We start from the raw sequence: 16,247 nt of genomic DNA on the forward strand, positions 1-16,247 counted from the left end.
AGCTCACTATGTGGATTTTGCGGACCGATACAGTGGGAAAGCAACAAATGTGTGACCTCTTGTCTCTACAGCTAAAGGACATCCAGGACAGAACTGAGTAGATGTATCAGTCTTTCTCCAAGAGGCTGTAAGGTAATTCACGGGATGGAGCCAAATCTGAATTGCATATACACTTTCCTATCCTGCGGGATTGTTATCGCCTCCAGGTATTGCTCAAATTCGCTTGCCAATTTAAATTCCAGACGCTGGTAGATTAGTGGAGACTGGACCGCTCAGTTCAAGTACTGTTTCTTGATTAAGTCCCTGCTAGGTAATGCTGCAAGATCCCTGGCATCCTACAATCCATCCAACCCTATTGCAGTGAGCAAAGATTTCAAGTTGTGGAACCATACAATTTGCTTGAACCGATTGAGAGCAATTACTTCGTATAAGGCCTCAGCATATTGAAGCAACCCTGGGGTAGTCCTAAGGCGAGGCCAGAACAGATAGGGACACAGTTTGGCCTTCTTGATGATGGAAGCCCTGCCCATGTCCAACCTGAGTGGGGGAAGGGGAGTGCTCTGTGGAAGTGAATCCAGAGCTCTCAGAAATGTGTTCTCCATGGTCAAGATGACATCCAGATTTTCAAACCCCCAAATTTCTTCATCATACAGTGCTGAGTCCACTTCCCTACAGTCATAGATGTGAAGTGGAGCTGCTACTGAATGAATGAATGATGGGAATCTTATATCGCGCAACTTAGCCAAAGGGCATCAAGGCGCCTAAGCAGGGCCAATATTATGTGGTGACCAAAGAGGTATTCTACAAATACGCTTCAGAAAAAAGTTTTCAATGCTTTGCGAAATAGAGCAATCGAAGGTTGCCCCAAGAGTTTTGGAGGAAGAGAATTCCATAGCCTGGGTACAACCGAGGAAAATGCTCTGCCTCCCCATTTGGCTCTCACAAACTTGGGAACCTCAAGAAGATTTTTATTAGATGAGCAAAGGGGTCGACAGGGAGAGTAGGGGTGAATAAGTGAATTAAGACCCACAACACCCGTGCCATGAAGGGCCCATAGGCAAGACAGAGAATTTCAAAAGAGATCCTGGCCTGAATGGGAAGCCAATGTAGGCTTCTACGGGCTGCCGTGGCCGAGGCGAGTCTAGGAAGATTTAAAACCATCTTTGCCGCCACATTCTGGACCATCTGGAGCCGATGGATGAGGCTCTTATTAATGCCCACATAAAGGGCATTACAGTAGTCCAGTCTTGAGGAGACTAAAGCCACAGTGGCCAGCTTGCGGGCATCAGGGGACAGATAGTGAGCAATCTTTCTGAGAACTCTGATGATACCACAGCAGGTGGAGACAGTCCTACTGATTTGACGTTCAAAGGAAAGAGCAGTATCCACCAAAACTCCTAAGTTTTTAGCAAACTGACGGGGAAGAGGGCAGTCTCCGAGAGAGGCAGGCCACCAATCTCTCGACCAGATATCCTAGCTGCTCCCGAAAATCAGCACCTCCGTTTTCTCCCCGTTAAGTTTCAGGAAGTTCTGTACCATCCACTGAGACACGGCCTCCATTCAGTTCCTGAAGTTCAAAGCAGAATCCTTCAAGGGCGGCGTAAGAAAGACCATTATTTGAGTGTCATCAGCGTATGACAGTACTTCCAACCCGAAAGATCTAATTACCCTGGCAAGTGGAGCCACATAGATATTGAATAATGTAGTACTCAATGAAGAGCCCTGGGGGACCCCACAATGCACAGGTTTAGGGGCAGAAAGAAACTGGCCCAGCTTCACTCTCTCCTCCCTTTCCTTTAGAAAGGAAGCCAGGAGGCTCAGTGCAAGATCTCGGACCCCTATGTCCCTGAGGCGGGTGACCAGAATAGATGGAGACAAAGTGTCAAAGGCCGCCGTTAGGTCCAGGAGGACCAGGAGGGTGGTGTAGCCCTTATCAACCTGGCAGCGGATATTATTAAAAACTGCCGTAAGGGTGGTCTCAGTACTATGAGATCTCTTAAAGCCATGCTGGGAGAGGTCCAGAAGAGCCGAGTCCCCTAGGAAGGAGCTAAGGTGCCGATTTAGATGAGATTACAGCATCTTTGCAGGGGCAGGGAGAAGTGAAATGGGGCGGAAGTTTTTCAAAACCCCTGGATCTAAGGTAGACTTTTTAAGAAGGGGTTTAACAACCGCCATTTTCCATAAAGAAGGGAACACTCCCTCCGAGATCGCCCGATTCATGACATTCATGAGGTGAGGGATAAGCACATCCCAAAAGGCCTTCAGAACTTTAAGCGGGCAAGGATCTAAAGGAGAGCCCAATTTGGTGTTATCCAAGAACTGTGTCATCAGTTCAGGCGTGAGAAGGGGAAAGGACAGGAAACTTGGGGAGTGCCCATCGGGCAAGTTTCGATCTCTGGCGGAAGCACAGTCAATAAGGGAGGGCAAGCCCTGATTCATGGATTCAAGAGAGCTGTAGATATCAGCGATCTTTGAGTGGAAAAAGGCCGAGATGTCATCACACAGCTCCTGAGAATCCGCTATTGGGTCAACTATCGAGGGAGAAGATAAGGAGTCTATGATTTTAAAAAGATCTCTGGGGGAGTTAAGAGAAGCAATGATCTTATAGAAATAGGCCCTCTTCTCCTCCACAAGGGCCAGTTTATAATCCCTTAGACAGAGTTTATGTTGATCCCTCTCCAAGGGATCCAGTCTGGCCCTCCAGAGCCTCTCCTGTTTCCGACATCCATGTCTCAACAGCCTAAGTCTGTCCGAGAACCAAGGGGCCGACGGACTCTTTCCTCGCATAGTAATGTAATTTGAAAGGAGCCACGATATCCAAAGCCCCTGAGATAGTGCTTGCGAGTACAAGGGCAGCAGAATTAACATCCTGCAGTTCCATCGGCGTCAAACCGTTCAGAAAAGGAGAGAGAACCACATTATTAATGGCTTTAAAGTTCCTTCTAAGTTCCCACTTCTTGGCATCTGAGAAAGAAGGGAGAGTATCCTGAAATGACAATTCTAGCGGGACGGCCGCATGGTCGGACCAAGCTAAGCGAACTGGGTGGCCCACCTTCAACCTGGGTCATTAGAAAAGACTCCAGTGAGTGTGTGCCCATCCAGATGAGTAGGACCGACCACCAGTTGAGTCGGACCACAAGAAATCAGGGTATCTAGTAGAATCTGGGTGTCCTTAAATCCCATATTTTCCAAATGGAAATTAAAGTCACCCAGGAGAGTGATATTGGGTCTCTCAATAAATGGCTCTAGCAACCTACTCAGATCCTGACTAAAAGAAGATCTAGGGCCTGGCAGTCTGTAAAACAGGAGGCCAGTGAAAGAGACAGAGGGGGTGGAGTTGATGGAAAAGTACAAGGCCTGAAAAGGGTCAGAGGGAGTGGAGAGAAACTCAGTACGACAAATGAGGGAGTCCTTGTAAAGAATTCCTATTCCTCCTCCTCGACAACCAATTCTATCCATCCTGGCCAGGGCATACCCAGTGGGAATGGCATCTATTAGATCAGGTCCCGAGACATCGGAAGCCCAGGTTTCTGCAATGAACACCCACGTGGGTGGGTCTGGTAAAGGAGGTCCTGTGCTCTTTGGTCATTGTCCCAATAATCTGTCTTTGTTGAAGAGTCCGCTTCACTATATGAGACTTCAATGACTGGTCATCGGAGAGGGTAATCTCCAGGTACTCAAAGGTCTTTACCTGCTCCAGGGGTACCCTACCCAAAGTAAGCTTACCATAGAATATTTTGTGAGGGTTCGGCTTTAGAAGTTTTGTTTTTGTGGTGTTAATCTTCAAACCTCTTATGGTGCAGAAAGCCTCAAAATGATCCAGTAGCAACTGAAGCCCTCTAGGAGTTTTGGACACTAGCAGCGTGTCATCAGCAAACAACAGTGTTAGCATTTTGGTTTCCCCTATAGAGGGGGCAACAGCATGGATTTCAGGGGGGTACTGGATGACACCATTAAAAAAAAGCGAGAAGACTGTTGGAGCAAGTATGCAGCCCTGTTGAACCCCTTTATTAACTTTGATTGGATCAGATAACTGTCCTTGACTGCCCCAGCCGACCCTTTCATAGTTGGCCTCATGGAGGTGAATAACTAGCAATAGATCACCAAGAGGGAGGCCCATCTCTTTCAGGATACACCAAAGCTTATGTATTGGGACCATATCAAAGACAGAGATCAATGAAAGCAACATTGAGGCTCACCTGCCCTATATCCACCATCTTCCATGTCAATAAAATGAAGCGAAAGACCTGGTCGACTGTGCTATTTCTTTCCCTGAACCCAGCTTGGAAGGGGGACAAGGTGCTAAAGTCACTGATCCAGACCTGCATTTTCATGAGGAGTGCCTGAGCGAACAGCTTTTTTATACAGTCTATAAGACTGATAGGCCTTTAGTTGGGAGGTGACTATCATTTACCCTTCTTGTAGACTTTAATCACGTCAGCTTCCTTCCAAGAAGATGGGATTTGGGCACCCGATGCGATACCATTAGCTAGTGCCAAAATGTAAGATGTCCAATTCCCAACATCACAAAGGAAAACATCACCAGCAACGCAATCAGGTCCAGCAGTCTTGGCCCTAATGATGGAATTAATGGTGGCCCTGATTTCAGCACCTGTGAAGAAATCACTAGTGGATAATTTAGCATGTTTGAGGGTGCAGGCTACAGTATCCGGTGTTTGAAGTTCGGAATCAATGTGGAGAAATGATCATGCCAGACTGCAATGGGAATTTTGTTAGTCGGTGGCTGGGGCCTGTTGGCATCACCTCTGGTAACTAGAAACCAAATTTGGTTGGAGTCTCTCCTGCTGCAGGCCTCCCTGATTAGCACCCAGCAATTCTCCTCCCATTCCCTCTTTGCTCTGGCCTGGGCTACCTTGTATGCCTTTCCTACTTTTCTCAATGCTGCTACATTATTTGACCTAACTTCGACTGTTAGTTGGCGTCTAAGACCCCTGCACTCCTGATTAAAGCAGGCAAACAGTGACCTGGTTTTCCTATTGGTATCCTGGGGGCATAGTGGTTCTCTTAAAAGAGTGGCCAACAGACTAAGGAGATGACTATGACAAGTTATAACCTCAACAAGCTTTCCCTGTGTGTCAGCTAAACTAACCAGCTTGGTGGTACCATCTAGCACATTGAGTTTAATTACTTCTCGTTTCTCTGCATCTAGGGATTCCCGGGCCCAATTAAGCCATCTAGTATCATTAAATGGACATACCTCCTTGGTCATAACAATGGCATCACTTTGGTTTGTGTACATGGCCCAGGGTGATATCAGGCAGAGCTCTAAGGGATTTTTGTCACTATCTGTGCTGGATCCCACAACCATATCATCCACTGTCGGCCATAATCTCAGATCTAGCAAAACATTTGTCAATACGGTTTGTGATGGCGGTCCTGTTGTAAGTGTTAGCCCCCATTTTGTCAGACTTGGCACAGCCATTGGTAGCCCTCAGTCCATACTCAAGAGTAAGGTCATTAAGCTATAGTGCTACTTGTGACCATGTTTTGATGGGAGGTACATCAAGAGAGGGAACATGCTACAGCTCATCCTCCTCCCTAATCCCACATATTACTTCCCATGCTTGTGGCTGGAAGGTGACATTGAAGTCCCCCGCTACGATTAGTAGAGTCTGGGTGTCCCTGTTATCAATTCGATCTTCCAACTCTTGAAGAGTAGATGATCACCTTCCAGAGTTAGAACCCCGCGCATAGACATTGTAAATGTGTAATGCAGTAAGATTCCTGCCCCTAAGTTGGACTGCTAAGATTTCAGAACTATTAGAGTGGAGCTCGAGGATGGTACATGCTAGAGTGTTTTTTCCCAAACCAGTAATCCTCCTGCGGGCAGACCTGGTTTGTTGGTGCTAGCTGGCTGGTGAAAGGTGAGGTAGCCTGGTATGTGGATGGGTTGGTGCTCGAGGTCTCCTGGAGATTGCATATGTTGAAATATTCGAAAAAATTGGATCAAGTGTAGGAGAGACATTTTCGATCTCAACCCTGCAACATTCCATGTTACCAGGTTGAGCCTGTTGGACAGTATATGGCTGAAGGAAGTGGCCCTTAGGGGCCACCCGGGTTACTGAGAACCACCTGCTATGCCTTCCCAAGTAATGAAGAGTTGGGCAGACAGTAGAGAATACAAACAAGCATTTATTAGCACTACTCTGCCGAGGATTCCAATCTGACCTGCACCCTAAGATGTCTGCCGAGAGACTAGCCCCCCAACAGCCTGCAACACATAACCATTCCTCCAAGAATCCCCCAACTGGGCCCACAGTGGAAAGTTATCGGCTTAGGCCGAACATGAACAAAGGGGGGCACATACGGATGGTTTACCACCTACTAGATAGGTACACGTTATCACAGTTTCAAGGTTGACATGCCGGATCTCAGCATCACCTAACGTGGGAGCAGAGCTACACACCTGAGTAGGTATGCGGTGGCAGAATGGCCTATTCATTAGCAAGTCAGAAGGCAACCTCGAACATAAAAGAGAATAACTAAATACAGTGTTCTGCCGAGGCAAGCAATACGAATGATGAGGCCTAGTTCAGACACAGTTTAATAGGGATTGCGAAGTACAAAATGGAGTTATACTTAATAACTGAAGCCTGCACATTATAATGATAACTCAGTGGGTTAAAGAAGGTGAATACAGATACAATTTAATTTAGCTGCACACTGCTAACGTATTATGGCACAAAGCAAGTATATCATGAGAACGGGATTTTTCAAACTTAACATAGCCAGGGGTCCGAAAATGTTGTATGTCCTCTACACTGCTGTATTTATGCTCTGCAGGGTGGGATGTTGCTTCGAAGAAAGCTCCCTCCTTATGCCTAGCTGTTTGGGTCAGTGACTTAGTGTTCATCTCATAGCTGATTGGTGTGTGGATTAATGAGAGATTACTTATACTGGTGCTATCTTTCATCACAGCGTTATAATGGGTACTTAGGTACATCGGGTATGTGTTTGTGGGGTCAAAAATGACACAGTGTGCAAGACAATGGTTGGTTCAAAGGGGTGAATCTGAGCCCAGATGGGGACCCAGGTGTTGGGGGTTAATTAGTGATGGATACTGGAGGGGGCTATACTTGTGTTGAGTGCCTGAGAAACTAGGGGAACAGGTTCTACCTCCAAAAGCTATCAGATTATGGGCGATATTCCCATTGGCAAGATATAATTCTATATAATCTGACTGGGTCTTGGGGTAGATTGTCCTTTTGGCACCCAAGATCTCATCCTATATCACTGAGCGACATCCCCTCACATGGCGAATTAATTGTATAATTTTATTAATTAGAGAATCTTCACCTTCGTGTTTCACATAGGTGACAACTTTGGGCACATTAATCATAAAGATACTCTTGGGTGGCAAATTGTTCCACCAATGCCCTAGTTTGTTGATGGTCAATTGGGTGCCAAATTTGGGGGGTTGGGGAAAACTTCATGGCTCGAAAGTGAGCCTGGCTGTATATGACGATGTTTAGGGGATGGTGGCAGGACGCTGGCATAGGTGTGATTGGACAAATGGCATCTTGGAACAGGTTTGGTGGCTGGGCGGGGATGTAATTGGGAGGTTGGACTTGTGGAGATCCTTTGGCTGTTAAAAGCCTGACCTGACAGCAAACTTTAATAGAGTAACTTTCATCTTCTGGTCATTAATAGTCTCAATTTCATTCAGTGGTAGGTGGTCGGTCAGCATCGATAGTATCAACAGGGCCCTGGGCTGTTTCTCTGATGAGCTGTTCGCCAGTCCTTAGCTCAGGTTTAGCAGCAATGCGGGACTATATAGGCTGGCTACAGGAAGAATTAATGGTGCTGCGTGTGCTGCATTTAACAGGATAGCCAAACATCTGAATAATATGCTTTTTCAGTTTTGATTAAGGGGTAGTTTGGAGAATAATCGCGAAGATTCCAACAGAGCGGCGAGGGCGGTCCCATGGTGCAAGAATTTCACCACATTCTGTTAAAAGGTCATCAATGCAGTCTAAAACACAATTATTAGCTGACGACTTGTGGGCTTCCTTAGCTTTGAGGCTCTTTAACCAGATCTGTGAACAAAGAAGGGACTGTCGGCTTTTGGGCAGGTCCAGCATAAAGACCCAAGGACAATGAATTAAACAAAAAGGTTATGGTGTTCCTCTGGAATGAGAGACAGTACACAGGGAATTATGAGACAACCTAACCACTGGGGTTCAAAGTTGGGAATCCAATATATTTGATTGTAATGCCCTCACACACCCTGTCGGGTGTCATGCTTCATCATCGGGCTGCTACGCGTCGGGTCGGTGGTCCAATGCCCGACGGGCTCCCAATAGTAGGGGCACTTTGACGGAGATCTTTTTCCAACAGCCATTGGATGAAGTGCAGGGGGGGCGTGTATGTGTAGATGTGTGAAGAAGTTGGAAGTGAATGTAAAATAGAGTTGGGAGTACCTACGAAAACAACTTTAATCAGGGGGTCTACCACCCTAAGTAAAAACAAAGACTATAAGAAGCAAGGCTGAGATAATGTCCCATATTTTGTCTCTCTTATACTTGCTGGGTCAACATGTTTCTCACCACCACTGAATAATCTTCAGGCGATTTGTCAGGATCAAAGGGTAACTATCGACAACTAAAACATAATTGGTGTTATGGCTGCACACTAACAACAACAAAAAGATGAAATCGTCGTATACCTGATATCGCAGGAACTACCCAATTCAATGGACTATCCACGCATCACAGTACCCGGTGGATTAAACACACGAGGGGTTTCTCATGTAGTTTGTGCCGATTGCACGAATACTGTAAACCTACCCACTCCTACGCTGGATTTTCTTTTTCGCATAGCTTACCTGTCAGCTAACTGCTGCACAAAGCTGTTATGTTGTCATTGCATCAGGCAAAGTGACGCAAAGCAACGCAAGAGTTTAAGTGAGAATTACCAAGCCTAGGAAAGTCACCTTGTGTGGCTTTCCATGCTTAATAAATCTAGAGTAATGCAAGGTTGTACAAATGGCTGTCTTGCATTACTGTGCATTAGGAAGGCATTTCCATGCACCCACCTGTGAACTTTGGTGCATTCCCAGATTTACACCTGTAAACCTGGGAATCTGTTGAAATGGTAAACCTTCACAACAGAGGTATAACGAGGAAAATATCTTAATTTCCCTCCATTATTTTCTCTTTCTACATGTGCTGCATTTTGCATCCCATGTAGAAAGTGGAAGATGTCTCAAAGGATCATTGTTGTACACAAAGGGGCACCTTCCTGCACAAAAACAATCCTACCTGTAATACAGTCACCCTTGCACCATGACACAAAGGTGCTGGCGCTGGTGCTAGGCTGCACACAATGCGTCAGCCCAGGAACAGAGCATGAACATATCATATCTCAAGAGAAATGACACATTCATGCTCTCTCCCTTTCATGCAGCACAGTTAGTTGTCTTGATGCACTGTGCTGTGTTATGATCAATCTGCCCCCCAGTGTCCTGGAGTAATATCACAATATAGCCAATCTGTTGAGGCCAAGAGGCTCTCTTGGGGTTGAAAAAAATGTGTTTTGTGATGCCCCCACCTCTAACCAATAGAGAATTTTGACAATGAGAAGAGATCTTCTGTCATCCACCATCAAAGAATTGTATTAACATTGTGTTCATATTTTGATGACAGAGTTGGGTTCAACAAGCCTCTCACCACCCAATGCACACAATGCAAGTCTGTGCACTGGTCGCACATTTAATTTCAGATCACCTGGACACCTATGGGGTAGGAAAATGAGTCTTTTTGCATGGTTAGCCTCACTGTTTGCCGGATGTCTAATGTGATTTAGTACTGTACGTGCATTGGATACCTGCTAACCTGTTGCAGGTTCCACGTCTCTTTCCCCAAAACTGTACCATGATTGGCACAACTTCATCCACCCCTATAAGTTCCTAGTAAATGGAACCCCAGGCAATTTGGGGATGGGTAATGAAGAGGGTCCTCTGGGGCTGCAGCACTGATTGTGCCTCCCAAGGCCCCCTCACCAAGGCAATGGACTTTGCTACTGCAGGATGTGTGTCTTGGTGCAGGAAAACCCAAAGAGTTGACCTGGCACACAGCACTGAGTGCCATGCCACCCATGCATTGCATAAGGTCTGGAAGAGGTGGGACTTGGGGGCCCAGCACTGTCATGGATGAGAAGCTTTCTATCTGGTCGCACGCAGAGTGTTAACGTTGGTTCGTTTTGCTCTGCGCCTCTGAAGCTGACTAAGGGGGTTCCTCAGGGCTCTTGCTTGAGCCCTAAACTTTTCAACATTTATGTTGCCCCCCTCGCCAGTCTCATGAGGTCATACAGGTTTATTCCTGTGTCGTATGCTGACGACACACAGCTTCTTTTTCCATTTAGTACGTTAACTATGGCGGTTCAACAGACTTTCTCTGATGGCATGCGAGCTGTTGCACAGTGGATGGCTTCTAACTTCTTGCAGTGCAATGTAGGGAAAACGGAAGAGATGCTCTTTGGGGAGTCCCCGCTACTATGGACGCCGGATTGGTGGCCATCAGATCTGGGCCCCGTCCCTATCCCTAAGCAGGTAGTGAAGAACTTAGGTATCCGATTAGACCAAGGCCTAACTCTAAAAGAGCAAGGTAATCAGATAGCAGGATCTTGTTTTCATGTCATTGGATTACTCCGAAGAGTGTTCCCACTACTTCCGGACTCTACCCGGAAAACACTGGTCCAAGCTTTAGTGCTTAGTCGCTTGGACTATTGCAATGGGCTACTGATTTTGGCTGATGACAGCTTCCTTGGCAGGCTTCAAGTAGTCCAAAATACAGCAACAAATCTAGTCCAGAACGCACCTCCCAGATCACCATTGCGCCCTCTTTTGGAAAAGCTCCATTGGCTGCCTATCCGCCAACGGATTAAATTCAAAACATATTGTGTCATTCACAAAGCTCTCCAAAACATGGGTCCCCTTTCTCTGGCGGAGAAGTTTATCCCCTATGTTCCAGCACGTGCCCTCCGCTCCAAAAACAGGGCGCTTCTCCGAGTCCCCCCCATTAGGAGAAAAGGCTCTCTCTTACCTTGGCCCTCGCCTTTGGAACGAACTTCCTGCCACCCTTAGGTTATGTACAGAACACATTATATTTAAGAAATTAATTTAAAAAATTTTTTTCAAACTCAGTGAATATTCTAGGGCCATTAACTCCCCATTCTGTTGTTCTGAGCGCAGAGATACTCCTTCGGGAGTCGATTCTAGCGCTATATAAACCCATAAATAAATAAATAAATAATGGAATAGGTAAGCCATACCTACTGGAGGGCTTCAGTCCTAAGGCAGAGTGCAGTATATCCTATGTGTGGGACTCTCTCCATTTGGATATATGCCCCTACAATGTCCAGCCTATTGTAAAGTGAGCTCATGTTGTAAGTGAACAGGGAAGCAATAATGAGTACATGGCCTAGATACTTATCACAAGTTTCCTCACTCCATGATGGATTCACTGATTTATAAAATGTTTGATACCAAACATCTTGTCTTAATAAATCCTCACTGATACCAGTGGTAGATATTTTAATAAATTCACACAGGAGACCCTTTCAGAGCATCCCCTAAAACCTAACAAAACACTAGTGAAGTATCTGGACATTTTTCACCAGCCTAGCCCCAGCAGACATGTTTCTGACTTTGTGGGGTGAGAGCCAGCGCTCTCAGAGGACAGAAACAATACCTTCTCTAGGTGGGGGTTGAACTTCCCGGGCAGGAAACTTCAATGGCAATGAAGCCTTTGGAAGCCAAGCCCCCTTACTTGCTCCACTTTTGGTGGGAGGAAAGGCAGGCACTGCTCTGAGAACCGAGAGAAGACGGGGTCCAACAGGCTCATATATCCGCACAAGGTGCATCACTAGTCGACCTGACTTGGTGCACACTCCCACTTTTTTCTTCTCCGCAACATCAAATCCTGTTCAGCCATCCTTCGCCAGAGAGTTATCGGGTCTCAAGATACTCTCAGCGACTACAGTCTCCAGCTACATCCCGCATGAGATTTGTGGCTTCCAAACATTGAAATCTTCACCACAACTTCATCCAGCGGCTCCTCTACAACAATGCCTGATCATTCTGGGACACCACCTGCAAACTTGCCCAGTTAAACTTGTATCTTCTCAGAGAATTTTTGCTGAAATATCTTCGAAGTCCAAAGGTAAATGCTGATCAGGCTCACTCCACTTTTTATATCCGGCTTGTCCTTCATTGCAGTGGGACATATTTCTTTACTATGACCATGTCCCCAGTTTGTGCTTTGATCTTTTAGGCACTAGTTTATACTGAAAACTTCATGCTAATGATTAGATTGTTGCTGTTTTTGTGTTAAAAAATGTATTACATTTTATTTTATTTTTCTGAATTGGTGTGTGATTTTTCTTGTATTGTGTTTTCACTTTATTGCTGTTTTGCAAAGATACTTTAAATATTACCTCCTAGTTAAGCCTGGCTGCATTTTGTGCCAGGCTACCAGAGAATTAAACACAGGTTAATTTAGTGGCTGTTGTGGTTTCACCCTGCCAAAGACTGTGGCTGTCACTTGACCATGGTTTTCCACTCAACCAACAACCCGACTTCTCACACATATAGAAAGATAGCCAGACCCAAGTAGAGTAATTACTTTCCATTTGTTAATAAATAAAGGAAACACATCTCAACATCTTTCGAAATCAGTGTGAGAAAGCATAGAAACAATGCAGAACCAACAAAAAACAAACAAGAACAGCTATAATAGAGTTCATTACTTTTTTGGGGTAGCGACTGCTAAACAGTAAAGCAATGCGTTTTCCCCAAAAATGTCTTTTGTGCATTGATTTCTCCTTATTGGCTAATTGATATGGTAGACGGTGTAAGATTACCACAGTTGCAGGGCTTTTAAATGTCATATCCGGCTGCAATGTGCAATTAGACCACCACATATGAAACAAAAATAGATGGCTCCCGAAAGCACAACTGTGCTCTTGCTGGGGTGCAGTTTAAAACCACTGCAGTGTCTCATGGTAAGTAAAAGGGCCTTTGCCATGTATGCAATTGTATTATAATATGTTAGCTGGGTTATCCCTAAATTGTGCCTCGTATGTCAACAGGTCTGGGTGCCTATTGTATAAAAATGGGGCATACACAACAGTGAGTATGCCCAATTTCTCTAAGAGTGAACAATTACCAAATAAGGTTTTTCTCAGAGTAGGTTAAAATATATTTCCCAGAAAGAGGCCTAGTTATGAAAAAAAACGTTTTCATTGCTAATAGCTAGACAATTCTAGCACTGTCATTAAAAGTAATTTTGTTACTTTTTTTCAAAACCTAATTCATTGTTGAATACTGAGTTTTGCTAACTTCAGTGAAAACATACATTTTGAAAATTGTACTATGTATGGTCTGCGATAAGGAACACTGAAAATGGTCAACAAATCGTCACTTAGTAAGAATTAGCTATCGGGGATGGGGACAGCACCAGCTGGCAGGGCAGAGCCCAGCTTTCTTAGCACTTCCTTTTATTTGAAAATTATAAACAGGCCTGCCAGTAATTGCAACCACTGATTCCAAGAGGCACACTCTAGACTTTCTGCCTTTAACCCTAGCAGGATGGAAAACCAATACTGTTAGAATGTGATTTATTAGTAGGGGTAACTAAGTGGAAAACTACCAGTAGAAATAAGGTCAGTCAAGGTCTCAATAAATTATTCCCTTTCTTCACTCTTGGTGGCTGGCTGCAAGTAGGTGATCCAGCGCGACACGTAAACAGGGATCAATACTCAATGACATCATATACAATTTGGCTAGTACACATACACCCAAATCCCTGATGCTGCGGGGGTCAACTTTTAAAGACGATGTTCAGTTGTTTTCTCTATACAGGTTCATTTCTGACATTTCTAAATAGATACCTCGAACCTGCATATCAACTTTCTTTCCTCTGGTTGATGGACCATTAGTTGAGAAGTTGATGGTAATAACAGAACCAACTAACTATCTATCCAGTTAACTAAATGATCACAGACTCTCAGAAAGTTAATCATTTTTATCTCAAGTAAATCTGGAAGTTAATGCTCATCACATACAGGTCACAATGCAAACAAATGAATTTCAGAAAAGGAAGAGGACAGAGACATCAGCAGGTGCAAGAAGTGTCATAAATATCACCATGCCTAAAATGCAAATGAAACAGTGGATAGAGGGAGAGACATACGTTTCAGGGACAACAATCTCCCATCTATCTCTCCCGACGACCTCTCGGACGAAATTTAAGAAGGAAGGGAATCTAACCTAACCACACACCCAAAGGCACCCCAGTTATACCTTAAAACCTATATGTCCAAACCACAGTATCTGAAACATTTTACAAATATCGTTCCCCGATTGGTTAATTCGGGAGGTGGTGTGTCGTACCACCCTGACTTCATTCATGAAATTTAAATTTGTATTCAATTTGTCGTTTCCATGAATTATCTCACGACCAGTGTGTGCAAGTACATTAGTCCAACCTATAAGTATTGTTTTTCACTGTTTCGCACAGGTCCTTTTCCACTGCATCCGCGGAAGAAGTATACACTCTGACTGTGGGTCCCATGGTTAGACTCGTCCTTTGGCAGGCGGACAATGGTCCTCTCAAATGTTCAGCCTTGAACCATGCATCTCTTCTGCAGCGCACAGCTTTTTCTGTTAATTATGTTCTCTATAATTCCAAGCCTCTTTCCCCGGCCCGACTTTTATGTCAACTTAAGCAGTGTGTGCAGCTCATTCGATTCGCTATAAAGAATGGAACATAAACATTTATTAAGTACACAAAATGCACTTTTCACTGTTTTACCACCCACCTTTGCACTACCCCATGTTATTTCTTGTTCTTCTAGGAGAAACCATTAAAGCAATTAAAGCAAAGCTGCTTTATTTATTCAGAAAGCAAGATGCAAGCTGCAAATATAAATGTGGCCTTGTCATGCATTATTTATTTGTGCACGCTTGAGCAAAAAAGTTTCTTTCAGTAAATGCGGCCTAGTCATGCAATGTATTAGTTCATTTTAATGCATGCACACACAAAGCAGGCTTTTTCATATATTCGTGCTGGTGCATATTAGTTTTACTTCACGCTGTTAGTAGATATTAAGGGGGTATACATCCGAGCAGGTTTCCATTTAGACAAACCCCGCTCCATCACAGGCATGCTTAACTTAGGAGACCATTGAATTAAGTGTTTAAAACACCAATACATTAAATGAGTAAGAAAAATCACAAAATAAAAATACAACACCAATTTAAAACAATAGTACATATCTTTGAGACTAGAATGACACAATAATGACAACAAATCCAATGTAGGGAACAGGATATATGAATTTTCAAGGAATACACACTTTCTAGTGCCTAAGAGCCAAAAGTACAACTTTGGACATATGGTCTCACTATTACCGGGACAAAGTCAAAGTTTCAGGCTGACAGCGATGGAGCTTGGATTGGATACCCTTAGCGGTAGGTCCAGGAACAGGTTTTACCTTCTGACTTAGTTACACTTTTGGAGCTTTTTCTCTACACATTTTGTGAGGCTCCTCGCAAGGTCAGGTTTTGAGTTGACAACGTAGGCAATGGCTCAGTCTCTTTCTCTCCCCCATCATCTGTGACCATCTACATGGTTCAGTCTGCCCTGTCTTGGTGGAGTTTCAACCTATTGGCATGCAGGTACCTGATGTGGATTCTTGGGGGTGTTGATGCCTTCCAAGTAGGCAACCTCAGCCTTCTTCTTTAGGAATTTGGAAGGCCAAGTCCACTTGTCCTGGAATGTCCTGGGAGCCACAATTTCCAACACCCACATCAATTGTCCAGGAATAGCCTTTTGAAACTACCAGAGCTTCATGAGCTCTTGGCTGTCCTCCAGTTCTCTGCTTGCCTTGTACATTTACTCTGCTGTGCGAGATCTCAGGCCTAGTACATAAACCTTGGCATCCTTGAGACGTTTTTGCCAAGACTCTCTCACCAGACTAATAGCACTATTACAGGGTGGCCAAACAGCAATTTCAAAGGGACTGAAGTGAGCCCCTTTTTGTGGGACCCCCCTATATGCAAACAGTAGGCATGGGAGAATAATATGCCATGTCCTCTTGAGTTTGTCAGACAAACCCTTGATCATGCACTTCAGGGTCTTCTTGAACATTGAACCTTTCCACCAGACCATCAGTCTGGGGATGATATGGGGCATTGAACTTCTAGGTAACACCACATTTTCCCC

This window comes from Lissotriton helveticus, chromosome 2_2, assembly GCF_964261635.1.
Source record: "Lissotriton helveticus chromosome 2_2, aLisHel1.1, whole genome shotgun sequence".
Classification (NCBI taxonomy): domain Eukaryota; kingdom Metazoa; phylum Chordata; class Amphibia; order Caudata; family Salamandridae; genus Lissotriton; species Lissotriton helveticus.